Source organism: Prionailurus viverrinus, unplaced genomic scaffold (assembly GCF_022837055.1).
Source record: "Prionailurus viverrinus isolate Anna unplaced genomic scaffold, UM_Priviv_1.0 scaffold_79, whole genome shotgun sequence".
Classification (NCBI taxonomy): domain Eukaryota; kingdom Metazoa; phylum Chordata; class Mammalia; order Carnivora; family Felidae; genus Prionailurus; species Prionailurus viverrinus.
Genome location: NW_025927641.1, coordinates 322,452 through 331,434, shown reverse-complemented (window position 1 = coordinate 331,434; position 8,983 = coordinate 322,452). Strand labels below are relative to the sequence as shown.

General features: G+C 40.3%; 1 pseudogene; it reads right to left on the bottom strand.

Moving 5' to 3' along the window:
- Positions 1 to 1,567: 1,567 nt before the first annotated feature.
- LOC125159882 (uncharacterized) lies at positions 1,568 to 1,720 on the bottom strand (annotated as a pseudogene).
- Between the last annotated feature and the right edge of the window lie 7,263 nt (positions 1,721 to 8,983).

Sequence of the window (8,983 nt, the reverse complement as noted above, 5' to 3'; positions counted from 1 at the left end):
CACAAAGCTGATGCTCTGAGTTGAGGCTCTCCCCACTGAGAGCTGGCATTAGGTCTGAGACAAGAGGAACACACGCAAAGCCTCAGGAAATTGTGAGGGAAGTGTCGGAGATGCAAACCTTCAGGCAGGGTGGTGAAAGTAGGTTCAGGGTTGCGGTGACAGGAGTCCAGCAGGGGCATTTCCTGGTCAACCCTGAATTCCCCGCTAAGAGTGTGACTCAGGCTGAAGCCAAGGAAGCCACACAGCTAATCTACAACCTTTCGTCGCATTTAGTCTCACAGAGATACACACACTTAGGCACAGCCCAACATATGTATGGCCTAAGAAACTTGAGGAATCTTAACAGTGTTTCAGTCAGCAGCACCCTTGCATTGAAAAGCCTGTGAGGCCATCTCTACATCTTCTCAGAGACTCAACAAGACAGTAGATGAATATGCTGAACATGTCAACTCATACTGTTCAGATCATCTTACAAATAGTCGAGGTGGAGGTCACTGAGGGCACCAATGAGCTGGTGGTGACTTATAGAGTCCATGAACAGTGATAAAGGGGATCTGTGGGGGAGGGCATGCAGGGTGGACCTGGTAAAAGAGGAGGTCCTCTTGCAACCATAAGGACCTACAGAACAGAAGCGACAGGTATGTTGGTATGACAGACAGAAGTAGAACGCCCACAGGAGCTGAAACACAATGAAGCAGGTGTCAGCACCTGGCCCCTTGTTCATTCACGGGTTCTAGTAGAATGCAGCATCAGTGCCAGAAAACTCTACCCTCCCACGAGATCCCACTTACAACCTGAAGGTCTCACGAGGACCTCCTATGAGGTCCCACCTACAGCCTGAAGGTACCAGATGCACAAGGAGAAACTACTGTCTCCACACATCACTGCACATGGTTACAAATGCAGAAAGCCAAGGAATCCTATTCTTGAAGATTGATGGCAGTAATGCCAGTCTAATAAAGGAACGTATTCCAGAGAGGCAGGCATCTGTGTTCAGGACACCCCTCTTCCACCAGATCTGCAGACTTTTTACTTACACATTGAGAACAGACAAAACATGAAGGAATGAAAGAAAAGCCCAGCACCACACAGAGATTCAGGGCCACCCCAGGGTCAAAGCTCAAATTGCCATCCCATTCATGTCCTTACTCTGCTTCCCTCACTGACAAAGACATCTTCTGTGCAAGGGCACAGAGACCTTTGAGGAGATGGGGATTCCTGGAGTCCTGCAGGGGGCCTAGAAATGTGTTTTCTGAGAGAAACACGTTACCTGTGCACATTCATGGTCTTAAGAGTGTTTACCTTAATTCACAGGTAATTCAGCTTTTAAATACAATATGAATTGCAGAGCTATTTTGTCCCATTGTAAAAGGGAGGTAGAAATTCTACGTAAAAGAATGAACAGAAACATGTCTCAATTTCAGGTGTAAAACTCCCATAAGGCATCATGAGACAAAGTACCAGTTGCAACTGTTCCTGGGACACAATTGAACCTGCTCATATAAATACAACTGAAGAACTCTGTGAGTTACTGGCCCTGCAGGTAATCACTGATTCTCTCCCTTCACGACTGAAGTTCCACGTACATTTTCGATTACACATGCCGCTTCTGAAAATTCAGAGTATTTCCACCTAGGGGACAACTGGAGAAATTCTCGATGAGCAATAATCGCGCCTCGGATAAACCTCATTGGCTATGATACTGCCACTGCGCAAAGCTTGGGAGAACTTCTCTATTGCACATTGACCAACACAGAAGGACCAGTAATGAGTTCTGAAATTTAACTAAGAACCCTCAACACTGCACAAAGCACACAATATAATGTTGGAAAGTGTTGTTATCTTTTCCAGTCACGAGGCTCATAGCAGACATTCTGAACAAATTCATGGCCTACTCTGAAATAGGAAAAAAAATGAAAATAATCAGGATAATCCCATGCAAAGAAAGTGAGAAAGGTGTCCCATGCTCCAGAAGACTTGAGGGTGCAGTGAAGTGTCATTCTCCTCAAGTTATTTCCACAAACACAAAGTGATAGCCACGTGGTCCTCCACCTCCACACACTTGTGGCGTCCAGAGGCACTAGCTAACATGATGATCTTAAACTGGAGAAGTCTGGAGGCTTGTGAGGATGTAAATCAAACAGTAAAAATACCAGAGGGCATAGAAAACCAGACAAGGTCAGATAAATTTTCCAGAAAGCATTGCAACTGAAATAGGCAACAGAATTTACCTTGTCTTTCTCTGCATCCATGGTAGAGACACAACTGATATTCCCCATGGGAGTTGCACCATGTCCTAGGTCTCATAAAAGATGGAGGGGGATGGAAGTTGATTCTGACTTGCATAGACTGTGTGCAAGAAAAACAAACCATCCGCAACAGGTTTCATTATATTCAACTCTTTCACATTCTCATGTCCCGTACTAGGGGCAGAGGGTTTTTCAGGTGCCTCAGGTGACCCTTGAGGACAAGAGGGAGATCTGATCCTGTCCTTTGAGGAAGGTCTACATGGCCCTGGTTCAGGAGTTTTTATAACTAATCAAGCATCTGTGAACAGTTCAGGTCTCAACTAGCTAGAAATAAAGTTAGGGGTGTGTTTCATCCCTCAGAGAGCCCAGCACATGGTCTCTGTACAAGCTACATCCTAGGGAGTCAGCATGTATAAGGCCTCTTTCCTTCTCAGAGACATGTGTTGCCCAGCTCACTGGGTGGAAACGACTGCCCATTTCATTCATTTCCTGAGAAATTGGAAGCACATTACACTGTCCTCACTCAGGCTAACCTGAAAGCCCTGTGGTGCCATCACTGCATCCTCTCCAAACACTCAACAAGTAAAAAGACAAAACGTGTTTTATAAGTCAACTCATACTGTTTCAATCATCTTTCCAGATGGTGGAGGTGGAGGGTGAGGTCCCAGAGGCCACCAGGTTGGAGAAGTTGGTGGTGGCCCAAAGACCCTGGATGGTGATAAAGAGCAGCCCAACGGGGTATGACACGGAGGACACTTCTGAGAAAGGAGGAACTGTTCTGGAAGCCATTTTGACATGCCGGACAGAAATTAAACTTTTGAGATGTGTTAGAGTAAAAGGTGAAAAATCCAACACCAACACTAACATACCTGAACCCCAGTGAAGCCGGAATGGCACCTCTCTCCTTCCCCTCCACCTGGTTTCAACAGGGCAGCATTACTGCCACAAAACTCCACCCTTCCCAATGGGTCCAACCTAGAGCTTCTAGGCATTTGTGGAGACAAAGCAGTGCATTGCTGGCAGCAAGCATGGTACTAGCTGTGCCTGAAAATGTAGGGAAGGAAGTGGCTACTCTTAAAGCATCAGGGGGATAATTACAGACTACTAAAGAAAGTCTGTTTCACACACACAGGCTTCTATTTCCAGGACTACTCTCTATCCAGCCCTTCACCACTTCAACAGCTACGTCTTGGCATAATAAGAGCTGAAATGGTGAGGAAGAATTTTGTTTTCATATCATTCGTTTACATCTTTAATCCATTTCAAGTTAATTCTTGGAGTGATGTAACATAAGGTGCTAAGCTTTAATCTTATACATGTGACTATCCAATTTTCCCAGCTCCAGTTATTCAAGAGACTACTCTTCTCCACTGAGTATTCTTGACTCCCTTGTCAAATACTAGTTGACTGTGCATGCATGGCTTTAGTTTGGGCTCTCAATTTCCATTCCATTGCCTTGTGTGTGTGTGCCTATGCCAATGACATAACTGATTTCTTTGTGTTAGAATGCAGCTTGAAATCAAGAAGTGTGATGCCACCTGTTTTGTTCTTTCTTGCATTGGCTACTTGGGGTCTTTTTGTGGTTCCAAATACATTTGAAGATATGTGTTTCTAATTGCATAAAACTTACATCCATTGGATGTTCTTTCCTGCTTTGTCAAAGATGAGTTGGCCATACGTTTGTGGGTCTAGTTCTGGGGTTTCTATTCTATTCCATTGGTCTATGTGTCTGTTTTTGTGCCAGCTATACTGTTTTCAAGCCCAGCGATTAATTTTATGACTATTATTCTAAAATTCACTTTCTGTTATATTATTTAAATTCTTTTTGATCAGCTCCTTAGCTGTTGTTATTTCCTGGAGATTCTTCTGAGGGGAATTCTTCCGCTTGGTCATTTTGGATAGTCCCTGGTGTGGTGAGGACCTGCAGGGCACTTCTCCTGTGCTGTGGTGTATAACTGGAGTTGGTGGGCGGAGTCTCCTGTTTCTTTCATACAAATTGAATTTCTTCCATTTCTGCACACAGGTTTTACAGTTTTCTGTAGAGAGGTCTTTCACTTCCTTAGCTAAATTTGTTCCTATAAATTTTATTGGTTTTGATGCTATTGTAAATGGGATTGTTTTCTTTCCCTCTTAGATAATTTGGTTAGTGTATAGGAATGCTACAGAATTTGATCTGTGACTTTCTATTTTGGAACTTTATTGCATTTCTTGATTAGATAGGAACAGGTTCTTTTACATTAAACTTTTTATTTCATTCCTTTACCTTATTTTTAAAAAATCATGTTATTTGGGAATAGCTGACACACTGTGTTACATTAGTTTCAGATGAACAACATAGTGATGGGACAAGTGTATACATGCTGCTACGCTAACACAGGTGTAGCTATCGTCTCTCACCATGCATCACCACTCCAGTACCATTCTCTATTTTCCCTATGCTATGTCTTCTACCTGTGATTTATTCATTCCATAAACAGAAGCCTGCATCAACCAATCCCCTTCACATATCTAGGGCATCCTTGTCTTGTGCCTGATCTTAGAGGAAAATCTTTCACAATCTCACTATTGAGTATGATGTTAGCTGTGGGCTTCACATACATGGCCTTTCTTATGTTGAGATATGTTCCTTCTACACAGAATTCTAAAGAGATTTTTAGCACAAATGGATACCAAATTTTCTCAGAACTTTTTTTTTCTGTGTCTATTGACATCGTCACATGAGTTTTCTTTTTAATTTTTAAAATGTATTTATTTATTTTAGGTTAAATTTATTTATGTATTTCTTTAGAATTTATTTGTTCAAGTGTTTAATTAAATTCCAGTTGGTTAACATACAGTGTAGTGTTAGTTTCAGGTATAGAATGTAGTCATCCATCACTTACATACAACACCAAGTGTTCCTCACTACTAGCGCCCTCCTTAGCCCATCACCCATTAAACCCATCCCCCTGCCCACCTCCCTTCTAGTAACCCTGCCTTTGCTATTTATACTTAAGATTCTGGTTTCTGGTTGATTTTTTTTCATTCAAGTATGTGAGGAGTCACATTTATTGATTTGCATTTCTGAAACATCCTTCCTTTACAGGGAAAAAAGCCCTTCATCACGGTCAATGATCCTTTTAAGGTGATGCTGAATTTGGTTTGCTTGTATATTATTGGGAATTATTCATCTATATTCATCACGGGGATACTGGCCTATAGTTTTCTGTTCAAGTAGTATCCTTTTCTGGCTTCCTACCAGGGTATTCCAGTCTCATGAAATGAGTTTGGAGGTGTTTACCCCTTTTTAATCAGTGAGAGGACTGCTGTTAGTTTCTTCTACAACGGTTGTTCAAATTCACCAGTGAATGCACCTGTTCCTGGGCTTTTCTTCCCTGAGAGAATTTCCATTACTAACTCAATTTACTTGCATTGGTTATCTTCTTGTATTGATGCAGTCTTCCTTTAATGGGTCTGTGCAAACCTTCTATATCTTCCTAATACAGTCTTGGTAGGTTGTGTGTTTCTAAGAACCTATCCATTTCTTCTAGGTAAGTGGTTTGCTGGCATCTAATTTGCACATAGTCGCCTCTTTGTTTCCTTTATATTTCTTTGGTATCAGGTGTAATGTCTTCTCTTTTATTTATAGTTATTTTGAATTGGGTCGTCTCTCTGTCTTAGCATAGTCTATGTATAGTCTTGACAATTTTGTTTCACTCTTTCGAAAACCCACTGTTGGTCTTCTTCCTATTTTCTATTGATTTCATGGTCTCTATTTCATTGGTTTCCACTCTCATATGTATTCCTTTCTCCGTTTTGAGAACATTGGACGTAGATTGTTGTCTTTTTCTAGTTCTTTGAAATTAAAGGTAGGTTGTTCATTTGAGTCCCGAATGTATCCTCCACGCATGCAAATCCAGTGACTCATCAGAGAAGCTTCAATAGGTCTTTCCTGTCCTATTTCTCATTCTGAGAATTCTGACAAATGGAACCAGAAAATTTATTTGAAGACACAATAGATGAAAACTTCCTTCAATCGGGGAAGGAAACAGATTCAGAAGCAGGAGGCACAAAGAACCCCCAAAATATTCAGCAGAAGCAGATCTACACCAAGTCATGTAGTAATTAAAACCCAAAATGTCATGATCAAGAAAAATTTTAACAGCAGGAAAAGAAAAGATGACAGTTACCTACAAGAAAAAACCCCATAAGTTTATCACTGGATGTTTTTCAGAAGAAAGTTTGAAACCGTAAGTGAGCAGCAGGTATGGTAAAGTTGCTGAATGGAAAACATCTGCAGCCAAAGAGAGTCTATCCACAACACTATCATTCAGATGGAAGGACAGATCAAGAGGTTGCCAAATAAATACTAAGCGAGTTCACAAGCCACAAACCACCCCCGCAAGAAATGTTAAAGGAGACTCTTTAAGTGGAAAAGAAACACCTAAAGTGACAGTATTAAAGTGCGAAACGCAAAAGCAATAAAAATGAATATATCTGTAAAACATCAGCCAAGGTATCCACGATATGAAAGGTTTTGAAATATGACACTACATATCTACAACACGGGGAGGAGAGGAGTAAAGAACTGGTTCAAGCTTCAACAACTATCAACTTAATATAGACTTCTATATGCAGAAGTGGTTAGGTACAAACCTAATAATAACCACAAATCAAACACCACTAATACATATGCAGAGTATAAAGACAAGCAATTTCAACTGCACTACTAAATAAACCCAGCAAACCATAGAAAAGAGAAAGAGAAGAAAGGATCAGACAGATTCAGAAACAACCAACATCAAGTAATAAAAGGACAACTGTATGTCTATCAATTACTTTGAACGGAAACAGAATACATGCTCAAATCAAAGGCACTGGGTGACAGATAGGGGCACCTGGATGGCTCCATCGCTTGAGATTTCGACTCTTGATTTGGGCTCAGGCTATGATCCCAGGATCCTGGGATTGAGTCCCAACTGAGCTCTGCACTGAGCTTGAGATTTGCTTAAGATACATCCTCACTCTCATTCTCTCTCGCTCTCCTTCTATCTTCCCCCACTCCCCCACCCTGCCATCCCATGCCTGTGCACTCTCTCTTCATAATAAAAGGCACTGGGTGATAGAATGAATGAAATATAGGACCCATCTATCTTCTACCTACAAGAGGCTAACTATAGAACTAAAGTATCAAAAGAAAACTGCAGTAGCCATACCTATATCAGAAAAAAATAGATTTAAAAAGAAAACTGTAACAAGAGACAATGAAGGACACTATAATAATAAAAGGTACAATCCAAAAAAAGATAGAACAATTGTAAACATATACGCACTCAACCTGAGAGCATCCAAGTACACAAAACAGTCAAAACCTAAAGTATTGATAGTCATACAATCATAGTAGGGCACTTTAACACTCCAATGATACCCATGGAGAGATCATTCCATCAGAAAATCAACAAGGAAGTAGTGACTTTGAATGATAGAGTAGACCAGATGGACTTAACCGATATATTTAGGACATTCCATCCTAAAACAGCACCATACTCATTCTTTTCACATGCACATGGAAAATTCCCCACACTCAATAAAATATTAGGTCATAAAACAAGCCAAAACAAAATCAAACCAATCGACGTCATACCATGTGTCTTTTCAGACCACAATGCTATGAAAGTAGAAGTCTCCAACAAGAAAAAAAAAATCTGCAAAAGGCACAAAAACATGGAAGTTAAACAGCATGCTCCTAAACAATCAATGGGTCAACCAAGAAATCAAAGATGAAATCGAAATAACATGGAAACAAATGAAAATGAAAACACAACAATCCAAACTTCTGTAAAGCAAGAAAACTAGTTCTAACAGGGAAGCTTATAGCAATACAGGTCTGCCTCAGGAAAAAACAAAAAACAAAATACCCTGAAGTAAACTCCATAACCTTATAACTATAAAAGCCAGACAAAGGACAACAAACAAAACCCCCAAACAGCAGCATGAAGAAAATAATTAAAAGCAGAGGAGAAATAAGTGATATAGAAGGTAAAACTACAGTAGAACAAGGTAAGTGAAATTAGGAGCTGCTTCAATGAAAAGAACATTGAAATTGATAAGCCCTAGCCAGACTAATCAGAAAACAGAAATGACACCTATAAATAACAATGACAGAGAACAACCAACACCACAGAAATACAAACAATTGTAAGAGAATATTATGAGAAACTATATGCCAACAAGCTGGACAAACCAGATTATATGGATCAATTCCTAGAAACATGGAACTTACCAAAACTGAAGCAGAATGAAATCAAAAATTTGAACAGATGGTTTACTAGCAAGAAGACAGATTCAGTAATCAAATGTCACCTAAGAGACAACAGTCCAGGACCGGACGTCTTCACAAGCACATTCTATCAAACATCTGAAGAAAAGTTGATGTCTATACTTGTCAAACTATTCCAGAAAATAGAACAGGAAAGAAAATATCCAAATTAATTCAGCATTACCCTGATACCAAAACCAGATAAAGACACCACGAAAAAACAAAACTATGGGTCCGTATCGTTCAAGCACACAGATGCAAATGTCCTCAACCAAGATTTGGCAAACAGAATCTAACAACGTACTCAAAAAAAAAGTCCACCAGAATAAAATGGGTGGTGAATGTAAAACTGAGGCAGGTCTACGAATCTCTGAATGAGAAAATGGGCCAAAAAAGAAACATAAAAAAAAGTGGAAATGTATCAGACAGGGGATCT